At 54.4% G+C, this 13,019-nt stretch overlaps 1 pseudogene; it reads right to left on the reverse strand.

The window, feature by feature from the left end:
• Positions 1–2,475: 2,475 nt before the first annotated feature.
• Positions 2,476–3,403, reverse strand: LOC121164432 (annotated as a pseudogene).
• Positions 3,404–13,019: the final 9,616 nt, after the last annotated feature.

Consider the following 13,019-nt stretch of genomic DNA (forward strand, 5'->3'; position numbering starts at 1 on the left):
TGGTCCTTCTTGAACTGGCACAGCACTCCCCACCATTACTGGAAAGTTTAAGGGCCACTTGGTGCTATCCAGTCTGGATCTGTGTGATGTCCACATCTACAACAGGGAAGAAATACAAGTAACTGTTCTCCTATTCCATTCTAGACATTTGGACCATTTTTTTTCAGTCAAACTTCTTACTAAATAGATATGAATACATAGAAAAAGAGAGAAACAAAGAGTGAGAGTGTTAGGCGAGTATTCCACTGACATCAAGCATCAAAGAGATAGGAAAAAAAAAAAAGAAACTTTCATCCACTAGTTCTCTCTCCAAGTGGCAGCAACACCCAGAGCTGAGCTGATCTGAAGCCAGGAGCTAGGAGAGGCCAACCTCTCAGGATCTCCCACCCTGGAACTGTTCTCTTACCACAAAATGTGCTAAATTTAAATTGTTGTTTGACATTTTAGTCTGTGCAGTCTGGATATTCCCTTCTAACAGCTGTGTGTGTGTGTTTCGGATGCCTTTTTGCTTTATGTGGCTGTTTTCATCCTTTCAGTGATTAGAACGTACTGTAGATACAGAACTCGAATGAGATATTAATAGTGTAAATCATCTCACATTGCCATTTACCGATTATATAACCTTGGACAAATTACTCATCTTTCTTAAACCTCAGTTTGTTATATATTTGTATGATAGGAGGACAAAGATAATACAACAGACTTTCCCCACCTGCTTGCTCACTATTCAAGTGACCGACATGACAGTGCTGGCCAGAGCTAAAACTGGAAACTCAATCTCAGTGGGTGGCCCAGCAGCTAACATTTTGAACACTGGCTCTGCCTCCACAGGAGATGTAATAGCAAGAACTTAGAATCAGGACATGCAATCAAACTAAGCACTCCAATATGGGATGTGGTCATATTTTTGGGGTGTAAGATGCCCAAACTTCTGTTTTGTTGTTGTTGTTGTTGTTGTTTAATGTAAGTTATAGCTTCAAACTCATGTAGTCATTGTATTAAATGAGTTAAGTCACATAACACCACATAGACCTTGGCTCATATATGTGTGGAAAACGTTAGATGTCCACAGCAGGTGCAGGAATCAGTGATGGCCACTTCTGTCCACTATGATTCATTGCGTTGCGTGCTTCTTTGTTGTATTTGCAAGTGCTGTCCTTTATATTGATTTCTCACATGCTACACTCAAAACTGACCTCCAGGTTTTCCAATGTCTTATTGCCAGCAGAGTGAGCATCATTTTTTATTTACTTATTAATTTGTTTAAAAGAAGTGGAATAAATAATACAGGAGACTAGCAAAGTCTGTATTACTTTCTTTAAGCATTAGGATCAAGTTCTTATCTCATCTCTGGTTACTATTTAATTTTAATAAATGAAGCATAATCCAACCTAAAAAATTGAGAAATATTTATCATGTTTGATATTTTCTTTTGAACATCTTAGTGCAACAATAATTTTGCATCTTTGGAGCCATAATTGCCTTGCCTAACCCTGGTTCTTCTTGGCTTTTCCCTTCCTCTGCTGGTCACTGGCACCTGAGCTGGTTATTTTGTCCATCTGATATTGCTCTTGTCCTTCCTCCATGTTGCCTTCTCACTTAGCCTTTTCTATTGTCCTCTCTAAGTTTATTCCCTCCCCTTGTTTCTCAGCTCCCTGTGGTTTTCTGTTTATGTTACTCAGGGCAGTTCTCCACCTACCCATATTCGGAAACAGAGAGCTGCTGCAGCCAATCTGCTTACTGTCTGGTTTTACATCAAGTGATTTATGAGCTGCAGTGAGATGCTTTTAATCTGTCTTGCTGCAGCTCTGAGTCTGTAACATGCCTGACTGGATGGCAGTGCCTGGAAGCGACAGAGCAGGGAATCTGGGGAAAACTGGAGGGTTTACACAACTAATGTTTTTAAATGTGCATCAAATCCAATGAGGCCAAGGTTGGAATTTCTATAGAATTCCAGGACTGCCTTAATCACATTTTTGCTGAGAGTAGGAGGTGAAAGAAATGGGAAATTCACTGAGCTCTATTAAGGAGCCAAAGAATTATTAGCTGCTCTAACAAAGGCTCCTGTATCTCCAAAGAAAATGGTTCACTTTCAAACTAAGTAGAGGAATAAACATCTCTGCTCCCAAGGCATCTCATCCAGAACCTTTGGAATGACCTGGAGTCATTAATGAGACTGAAACCTCATGGAAGCTAACAGGGTCTCGAAAAGAAGAATGGAGTGAGAAGGATTGAGCATCCTCCACCATTGGACATTCAGCTGCCTGGAGACTCAGCCCCTAACTCACAGATGAGGGATGGTATGGCAGAAGGTGCAGGTGAAGGACAGAACACAGTGGGAGGTCCAGACTGTTCAGCTTTTGTTGGAAAATGAGTCATCTGTTGCTGAGAAGGTCTGAGATTCACTGAAAGCGGGAATGACGGTTATTGTTAACCTGCTTTATAACCCCACAGAAAGGAATTGTGGGAAGTCACTGAGTCAACTGAGACTGGGCTGGCCAGGTGTCTATTTTCACTACAGATCAAGTTTTCCCAGCATTTCCATGAATGTCATCCAAGGTTATCATTGAAATGTGAACCTAGGTCTACATGGTGCTTCAGATACCCATACAGCTCATTCATGCTCAGCTCCTTGGCAACATGAACAAGGTGGCAACAGATGTTTTGCTCCTGAAAGAAAGTCTCCTTTCAGAAGACCATGCTTGCCATCATGTAGTCTGTTGTCTCTCTGATAGTGTACAAGGAACTGCAGACAGCACATTCTTGAGGAGGATGATAAAACTCAGCCAGGTGCCAGTTTATCAGCCATGGCTTTTTTATTGGGGCTTTATCATGACATGGTGAGGTTTCACATCCCTGTACATGATTCCTTTGCTGTGGCTGTAATCCAGAGCTGCAAGTAGCTCATACACAGGAAACTGGACATCAAAGTCTGTGAGGAGATGGTAGAATTGCTTATAATCAGTATTATGTATATATTCAAACACCAAAATTGATACCTTATTAAAAGAATGATTCATTTTGTTGTTGTTGTTGGAAAGGCAGATTTAGCAGAGACAAAGTTCTATCTTCTGGTTCACTCCTCAAATGGCTGCAACAGCCAAAGCTGAGCTGATCTGGGGCCAGAAGCCAGGAGCTACCTCAAGGCCTCTCAAATGGGTGCAGAATTTCGAGGCTTTGGCCATCCTTTGCTGGTTTTCCAGACCATAAGCAAGGAGCTGGAAGGGAATCAAGTAGTTGGTATATGAACTGGCACCAGTATTGGTCCCAGCCTTGCCAGGTAAGGATTAAGCTCCGTGGCTATTGTGCTGGGCACAAGCTGGTGTCTTTCACTCAGGATCCTTCACTGTGTCAATCAATTTAATGATATTTGCTCCACTATGAAGATATTCCAAAATCTTAACTTTTCATAAGTTTATTTTCCCCCCTCAATCCTCAAGCAGCTGCAATGGCCAAAACTGAGGCTATCCAAAGCCAGGAGCCAGGAATAATTTCTGGGTTTCCATGTAGGTTCAGGATTGCAAGGCCTTGTGCCATCCTTGACTGCTTTCCAAAACCACAAGCAGAGAACTGGATGTGAAATCCAGCAGCTGAAACACAGACTAGCACATGCCAGTCAGGTACTTTGGCCACCAGGCTACTATGTTTGGGCCTAAACAGTATATTTTGAGGAAAAATGAAAATGATTTGAGCAAGTGCACAAAGAAATGGTCCACTATGAGTTAGAGTCAGAGAGTGCCATGGATGCTTTGTGGAAGTGTTCAGTGCCATCTGACCAGCGCAGATAGAGACAAGGAACTTTTACATCAGCAGTTCTCAAAATTTCCCTTACATTGTAAAAAAGTGTAAAAAAAAAAAAAAAAACTCCATTTTTTTCAGATTATCAAGATTTGACATGTGATTCTAAAAATTTTGAAAAACATAAAAGCAAATGATAAAGAAAATATTGCTCATTTTTCCTCCACTCAGAAATTGTGCTGGAATGCTGGTGTCCTGGATCAAGCTGATTCCTACAACACTGCCATCCCACGTCAGAGCAGCAATTTGAGTTCCTGCTGCTCCACTTCTGGTCCAACTCTCTAATAATGCACGTGGGAAATGTCCCTGCTCCCATATAGGACACTATGTTGAAGCAACTGGAGTAAAACCAGCTGACGAAAGATCTCTTTCCCTCTGTTACCATGGCTTTCAAATCAATAAATCTGCCATGCCTTCATTGGAGGATCCCTTGTTCCCTGTACTGTGGCCTCCCGGAAGGTGCACATGCCCAGCTGCATGGCCTGAGACAGGAAGAGAGGGACATGCAGGTGTCCCTGGCTCAAACGCTGTGAAGGGTCACAGAAGATTGTGTGATGAAGTCACAGGAATGGCACCAGAAGTCCCTCTTGCAAGCACAGTAGAGATATCAAGTCTTCATATCCAACCATGCACACAGACAGCAAAGTCAGTGGTAACAAAGTCGGTGAGGGAGGGCATGGAGGAAAAACAGAGGAAACTACCCACAGGGAAGCTGGACCCATTTTTAAGATCATAGCACTGACATGCAAGGGCTAGGAGAGAGGGTTAGGGGAAGGGAGGGAGGGAAACAGCAGGAATCCTTGAAGACGAATCCCTCACCCAGGGGTGAGGGTCACTAGAAGCAGGATTCGGCCTGTCCTTGGAGCAAGGGGAAGGGCAGCAGGCTAGATGGAAGGTGTGGGAGGCAGAGTCCCTGGCAGAACCGGCCTGGACGTGACTGCCTCCTGCAGTGCTATAGCCCACCCATGGTCCACTCTTTGTAAACTTGGCAGCCTTCTGTGGCTGTCCAACTCACCTGGTCCCTATGATGATAAAACTCACTCTTTCCATAAAAGCCTATTAATTCCCATGTTGGTATCACTGTCTGAAGGAAGGGAGAGGTAACCCAGGCTCGTTGGTCTGCTTACCTGCCTCCTGTTTACCTGTCTCCTCTGTAAACTTTGCTGTTTAGCAAACAGGCTGGGACCACACTGCCAGAAGGGCCCAGCCTTGTGCTGCACTTCTTGAAGACAGGCTCACATTGCAGACATCCACCTTTCCCTGGTTCCTCTGCCACCATTCCATTCCTGCTAGGCCATATCTTTCCTGGGACTTTTGAAAGTACACAAATTAGAATCAAAAGGCATTCTAGAATTAACAGCTTTACTGTCCCACTCAAGCAGCAAACAGATGGTGTGGAATAAGAGCATACAGGGACCATGCTCAGGGGCTACCTGGCCTCAGATTCTGTCTGCAGAAAGCCAGAGTGATCACAGCTACTGGGGAGACCAAGAGTTGGAGTACCAGAGTGATGGAAGCATGTGACCAAAAGAGCCAGGCCCTCACTATCAGGGACCATTATGGGGCTTGCTAGGGTAGTGGTTATACAACAATGAAATATTGCCCCATCTCACGTTCCAGGTGATGATAGGTGGGCAGGAATGAACACCTAGGTGGTGGGGTGGGGTGTGGCTTCCAAGCTTGTGACCCTCAATTATCTGCCTAACCCACAACATTGGGAGAAAGAAGCCCTTTTTTATTTCTGAACAAGGTGGTAGACATTAGTGCCCATTGAGGATACATTTCTTTCCCTCTGTCCTTGGGGTGACTCATGTGAACCCCTCCCTTAGATGCTGCATAATGCACACAATTTCCATCATTTTCTTAGGTCTTTCTCCCTTGGAGCCCCTTCCTGCTGTTAGGACAGATCACCTTTCTTGTGCTTCTTAAGTAAATCCTGCTTTGCAAACTAGAGTTGTCTGCATGAACATCTTTTTGTGAGAAAGAAAAAAAAATAGGTTGTTGCGGTGTTTCACATTGAATTTCCTACCACACCAGCCCACTTTGCCCTGGAGCAATGGGAAGGCTATGGAGGCAGGCAGGTTAGATATGAATGTTGTGAGACTGAGCCCATCTGTCCCTGGAGGAGCTTCGAGGCAGTCCATGGGTATGGGAGATGACACTGCAGTGTTAGATGAGGTGGTGGAGTGGGTGTGTGTGGAGTCCAGGACTCAAGGCATACAGGCAGGGGCTAGGCTCACTGTTAGAAGGAGCCTAGCCCTGGAGCAGCTGATAAGCACAATGCCTGCTGAGCAAGCAGGAACACTGGCTGAGCCCGACTGGTTCTCTTTTTTTTTTTAATTTGTTATTAACATTGTATTATGTGATACAGTTTTATAAGCACTGGGGAGTCCCCCCACCCCTCCCACATCCCTCCCCCCATAGTGGATTGCTCCACCTTGCTGCATAACCGCGGTTCAAGTTCAGTTGAAATTCCTTCATTGCAGGCATATACATAGCATAAAGTCCAGCGTCTTATTGTCCAGATAAATTCAGTGGTCTCTTGGGAAGGCCTTCTCTGGTCTGAAGGCAGGGCTAACAGAGTAAAGTTCTGGTCAGTTAAAACCCCCAACAAAACATCAGCGTGAATATACAATGTTATGGAATTAATTGGCATAGTATTGAGTGAACAATATGTTAAAAAAAAAAGTTCAATTCTTCAAAACATCTGGGTTTAGACAGTGACAGGTTCAAAAAGTAACAATCAACCAAGCATAAATTACAGGTTAAATCAAGGCAAATGTTAGATGTCTGACATAATATTGAGTAGACAATATGTTAAAATTACATGTAAGTTCTTGACTGCCTTCTACAACTATTTCAATGTCACCTCCTCAATTGAGGTGTGCAACGATTTTGGGGGATGTTGCAGAGAAATCTTTCACTCCTTGCTGACGGGTACTTGTTCTTTATATTCCATCTAATAGTACATGAGTGAGTCTTTGATGACCTATCTTTATTGTTCTTTGGTTATCTCATCCTATTAGTGTGTGTATATGAGTGTGTGTGAATGTGTGTGTGTGTGAAGGGGGGCAGGGGGGTTAGGAGGAACCCTGTTGGTCATTATAGGAGGTGGAGGCCCAGAGTTGGAACTAGGTAGGGACTGGAGAAGATTCCCCCCTCCCATTGTCCCGCTGGAAGTTTATTGATCTTCTGATTCTGATGGCCGATCATGGTTCCTGGCTGTTGTTCTGATGTCGTTAGTTCCTATGTGGAAGGACTTGGGCTTCTTCCATCTCGTGTAGTTTGTCCAAAGAGGGGGGATGTCTATGCTCTGGGTTCACAGCATTCGGAGGCATTCCAGATCCCAGTGTTCTCTTTGGCAGTTGTGTTGACATTCTTGTGTCCGTTCTGCTAGACCTTGTTAGGAGTCCAGGAGTCCTTGTGGGTGGGGGATAAGCCTCCTCCAGTCCCTGTGTTCTGCTCTGGTGTTCTCCCCTCTTCTGTGCATATGGCCACCAGTTAATAGACTGTTTGGGTCGTTCCTAATTCCCCCTGTGTGTCATTGTAGCTTTTGCTATTGTATAATGCTGATCTAGATCTATCAACTTTAACATACTTATCCAGTTCCTGGAGGTTACACCACGTGGATTCCTAGCTATTTCAAGGGAAATGAGAGATTTCTCTGTGTTCCAACTCAGTTACTGTGTATCGTAAGCAATTGGCATTATATAGGGAGTTACAATCATTCGGAACTTAAACAGTGAAACCATGATAGCAGCAAATTCGTCTGAGGGAGATTTACAGACATTGGAAATATTTAGGGTTGCTTGATGTCCCCAAAACACCGAGTTTTAGCATGAAGCTGTCGTGAGCAGCAGAGAACCAATTTCTCAGGGCTCCCTGGCCGGACGGCCAGCAGGTGGAGCCTGGCGCCAAATGGCGCACTGGCCGCCCCGAAACAGTCTTCCGAGGGAGCGTGAAGACTGTGGGTTGCTTCCCAGGAGACAAGCTGGATTGCGCCTGGGGACCCCAGCCGCCATGTGGCCGGGGCTCAATCCCCGAGCGTCAGACCCGCCCCTCTTCCCGGCCCGGGCTTGGGTCTAGCCACGCCCCTGGCGGCCCCAGCCCGGGGGTGGGATTGGCTGGACCTGCTCGCCCATGCTAAGCCCAAAGAGGGCGGTGCGTGGGGGTCCAGCCGCCCCAAAACAGTCTTCCGAGGGAGCGTGAAGACTGTGGGTTGCTTCCCAGGAGACAAGATGGATTGCGCCTGGGGACCCTGGCCGCCATGTGGCCGGGGCTCACGTCCCCGAGCGTCAGCCCCGCCCCTCTTCCCGGCCCGGGCTTGGGTCTAGCCACGCCCCTGGCGGCCCCAGCCTGGGGGTGGGATCGGCTGGACCTGCTCGCCCACGCTAAGCCGAAAGAGGGCCACGCGTGGGGGACCAGCCGCCCGAAACAGTCTTCTGAGGGACTGTGAAGACTGTGGGTGGCTACCCAAGAGACAAGCTGGATTGCACCTGGGGACCCTGGCCGCCATGTGGCCGGGGCTCACGTCCCCGAGCGTCAGCCCCGCCCCTCTTCCCGGCCCGGGCTTGGGTCTAGCCACGCCCCTGGCGGCCCCAGCCCGGGGGTGGGATCGCCTGGACCTGCTCGCCCACGCTAAGCCCAAAGAGGGCCGCGCGTGGAGGTCCACACCCCATGAAACTGTCTTCCGAGGGAGCGTGAAGACTGTGGGTTGCTTCCCAGCAGACAAGCTGGATTGCGCCTCGGGACCCTGGCCGCCATGTAGCCGGGGCTCACGTCCAAGAGCGTCAGCCCCGCCCCTCTTCCCGGCCCGGGCTTGGGTCTAGCCATGCCCCTGGCGGCCCCAGCCCGGGGGTGGGATCGGCTGGACCTGCTCGCCCACACTAAGCCCAAAGAGGGCCGCGCGTGGGGGTCCAGCCGCCCCAAAACAGTCTTCCGAGGGAGCAGGAAGACTGTGGGTTGCTTCCCAGGAGACAAGCTGGATTGCGCCTGGGGACCCTGGCCGCCATGTGGCCGGGGCTCACGTCCCAGAGCGTCAGCCCCGCCCCTCTTCCCGGCCCGGGCTTGGGTCTAGCCACGCCCCTGGCGGCCCCAGCCCTGGGGTGGGATCGGCTGGACCTGCTCGCCAAGGCTAAGCCCAAAGAGGGCCGCGCGTGGGGATCCAGCCACCCCGAAACAGTCTTCTGAGGGAGCGTGAAGACTGTGGGTTGCTTCCCAAGAGACAAGCTGGATTGCACCTGGGGACCCCGGCCGCCATTGGCCGTGGCACACATTCCCGAGCGTCAGCCCCGCCCTCTTCCAGGCCCGGGCTTGGGTCTAGCCACGCCCCTGGCGGCCCGAGCCCAGTGTGGGATCGGCTGGACCTGCTTGCCGACGCTAAGCCCAAAGAGGGCAGCGCATGGGGGTGCACCCTCCCCGAAACAGTCTTCTGAGGGAGCGTGAAGACTGTGGGTTGCTTCCCAGGAGACAAGCTGGATTGCGCCTGGGGACCCTGGCCGCCATGTGGCCGGGGCTCAATCCCCGAGCGTCAGCCCCGCCCCTCTTCCCGGCCCGGGCTTGGGTCTAGCCACGCCCCTGGCGGCCCCAGCCCGGGAGTGGGATCGGCTGGACCTGCTCGCCCACGCTAAGCCCAAAGAGGGCCGCGCGTGGGGGTCCAGCCGCCACGAAACAGTCTTCTGAGGGAGCGTGAAGACTGTGGGTTGCTTCCCAGGAGACAAGCTGGATTGCGCCTGGGGACTCTGGCCGCCATGTGGCCGGGGCTCACGTCCCCGAGCGTCAGCCCCGCCCCTCTTCCCGGCCCGGGCTTGGTTCTAGCCACGCCCCTGGCGGCCCCAGCCCGGGGGTGGGATTGGCTGGACCTGCTCGGCGACGCTAAGCCCAAAGAGGGCCGCGCGTGGGGGTCCAACCGCCATGAAATTGTTTTCCGAGGGAGCGTGAAGACTGTGGGTTGCTTCCCAGGAGACAAGCTGGATTGCGCCTGGGGACCCCGGCCGCCATGTGGCCAGGGCTCACGTCCAAGAGCGTCAGCCCCGCCCCTCTTCCTTGCCCGGGCTTGGGTCTAGCCACGCCCCTGGCGGCCCCAGCCCGGGGGTGGGATCCTCTGTACCTGCTTGCCGACGCTAAGCCCAAAGAGGGCCGCGCATGGGGGTGCACCCTCCCCGAAACAGTCTTCTGAGGGAGCTTGAAGACTGTGGGTTGCTTCCCAGGAGACAAGCTGGATTGCGCCTGGGGACCCCGACCGCCATGTGGCCGGGGCTCACCTCCAAGAGCGTCAGCCCCGCCCCTCTTCCCGGCCCGGGCTTGGGTCTAGCCACGCCCCTGGCGGCCCCAGCCCGGGGGTGGGATCGGCTGGACCTGCTCGCCCACGCTAAGCCCAAAGAGGGCCGCGCGTGGGGGTACAGCCGCCATGAAACTGTCTTCTGAGGGAACGTGAAGACGGTGGGTGGCTTCCCAAGAGACAAGCTGGATTGCACCTGGGGACCCCGGCCGCCATGTGGCCGGGGCTCACGTCCCCGAGCGTCAGCCCCGCCCCTCTTCCCGGCCCGGGCTTGGTTCTAGCCACGCCCCTGGCGGCCCCAGCCCGGGGGTGGGATCGGCTGGACCTGCTCGCCCACGCTAAGCCCAAAGAGGGCCGAGCGTGGGGGACCAGGCCCGAAACAGTCTTCTGAGGGAGCGTGAAGACTGTGGGTTGCTTCCCAGGAGGCAAGCTGGATTGCGCCTCGGGACCCTGGCCGCCATGTGGCCGGGGCTCACGTCCAAGTGCGTCATCCCCGCCCCTCTTCCCGGCCCGGGCTTGGGTCTAGCCATGCCCCTGGCGGCCCCAGCCCAGGGGTGGGATCGGCTAGACCTGCTCGCCGACACTAAGCCCAAAGAGGGCCGCACGTGGGGGTCCAGCCACCCCAAAACAGTCTTCTGAGGGAGCATGAAGACTGTGGGTTGCTTCCCAGGAGACAAGCTGGATTGCGCCTGGGGACTCCAGCCGCCATGTGGCCCAGGCTCACATCCCCGAGCGTCAGACCCGCCCCTCTTCCCGGCCCGGGCCTGGGTCTAGCCACGCCCCTGGCGGCCCCAGCCCGGGAATGGGATCGCCTGGACCTGCTTGCCGACGCTGAGCCCAAAGAGGGCAGCACGTGGGGATCCAGCCGCCCCGAAACAGTCTTCTGAGGGAGCATGAAGACTGTGGGTTGCTTCCCAAGAGACAAGCTGGATTGCGCCTGGGGACCTTGGCCGCCATGTGGCAGTGGCACACGTTCCCGAGCGTCAGCCCCGCCCTCTTCCAGGCCCGGGCTTGGGTCTAGCCACGCCCCTGGCGGCCCCAGCCCGGGGGTGGGATCGGCTGGACCTGCTCGCCCACGCTTAGCCCAAAGAGGGCCGCGCGTGGAGGTCCAGCCGCCCCAAAACAGTCTTCTGAGGGACCGTGAAGACTGTGGGTTGCTTCCCAGGAGACAAGCTGGATTGCGCCTGGGGACCCCGGCCGCCATGTGGCCGGGGCTCACGTCCCCGAGCGTCAGCCCCGCCCCTCTTCCCGGCCCGGGCTTGGGTCTAGCCACGCCCCTGGCGGCCCCAGCCCAGGGGTGGGATCGGCTGGACCTGCTCGCCCACGCTTAGCCCAAAGAGGGCCGCGCGTGGAGGTCCAGCCGCCCCGAAAACAGTCTTCTGAGGGAGCGTGAAGACTGTGGGTTGCTTCCCAGGAGACAAGCTGGATTGCGCCTGGGGACCCTGGCCGCCATGTGGCCGGGGCTCACGTCCCCGAGCGTCAGCCCCGCCCCTCTTCCCGGCCCGGGCTTGGGTCTAGCCACGCCCCTGGCGGCCCCAGCCCGGGGGTGGGATCGGCTGGACCTGCTCGCCCACGCTAAGCCCAAAGAGGGCCGCGCGTGGGGGTCCAGCCGCCCCGAAACAGTCTTCTGAGGGAGCGTGAAGACTGTGGGTTGCTTCCCAGGAGACAAGCTGGATTGCGCCTGGGGACCCTGGCCGCCATGTGGCCGGGGCTCACGTCCCCGAGCGTCAGCCCCGCCCCTCTTCCCGGCCCGGGCTTGGGTCTAGCCACGCCCCTGGCGGCCCCAGCCCGGGGGTGGGATCGGCTGGACCTGCTCGCCGACGCTAAGCCCAAGAGGGCCGCGCGTGGGGTCCAGCCGCCCCGAAACAGTCTTCTGAGGGAGCGTGAAGACTGTGGGTTGCTTCCCAAGAGACAAGCTGGATTGCGCCTGGGGACCCTGGCCGCCATGTGGCCGGGGCTCACGTCCCGAGCGTCAGCCCCGCCCCTCTTCCCGCCCGGGCTTGGGTCTAGCCACGCCCCTGGCGGCCCCAGCCCGGGGTGGGATCGGCTGTACCTGCTCGCCCACGCTAAGCCCAAAGAGGGCCGCGAGTGGGGTCCAGCCGCCCCAAAACAGTCTTCTGAGGGAGCGTGAAGACTGTGGGTTGCTTCCCAGGAGACAAGCTGGATTGCGCCTGGGGACCCTGGCCGCCATGTGGCCGGGGCTCACGTCCCCGAGCGTCAGCCCCGCCCTCTTCCCGGCCCGGGCTTGGGTCTAGCCACGCCCCTGGCAGCCCCAGCCCAGGGGTGGGATCGGCTGGACCTGTTCGCCCACGCTAAGCCCAAAGAGGGCCGCACGTAGGGGTCCAGCCGCCACGAAACAGTCTTCTGAGGGAGCGTGAAGACTGTGGGTTGCTTCCCAGGAGACAAGCTGGATTGCGCCTGGGGACTCCGGCCGCCATGTGGCCGGGGCTCACGTCCCAGAGCGTCAGCCCCGCCCCTCTTCCCGGCCCGGGCTTGGTTCTAGCCACGCCCCTGGCGGCCACAGCCCGGGGGTGGGATCGCCTGGACCTGCTCGCCGACGCTAAACCCTAAGAGGGCCGCGCATGGGGGTGCACCCTCCCTGAAACAGTCTTCTGAGGGAGCTTGAAGAGTGTGGGTTGCTTCCCAGGAGACAAGGTGGATTGCACATGGGGACCCCGGCCGCCATGTGGCCGGTGCTCACGTCCAAGAGCGTCAGCCCCGCACCTCTTCCCGGCCCGGGCTTGGTTCTAGCCACGCCCCTGGCGGCCCCAGCCCGGGGGTGGGATCGGCTGGACCTGCTCGTCCACACTAAGCCCAAAGTGGGCCGCACATGGGGGTCCAGCCGTCCCGAAACAGTCTTCCGAGGGAGCATGAAGACTGTGGGTTGTTTCCCAGGAGACAAGCTGGATTGCGCCTGGGGACCCTGGCCGCCATGTGGCCA

Source organism: Ochotona curzoniae, unplaced genomic scaffold (assembly GCF_017591425.1).
Source record: "Ochotona curzoniae isolate NIBS_2020 unplaced genomic scaffold, NIBS_Ocur_1.0 contig_753, whole genome shotgun sequence".
Classification (NCBI taxonomy): Eukaryota; Metazoa; Chordata; class Mammalia; order Lagomorpha; family Ochotonidae; genus Ochotona; species Ochotona curzoniae.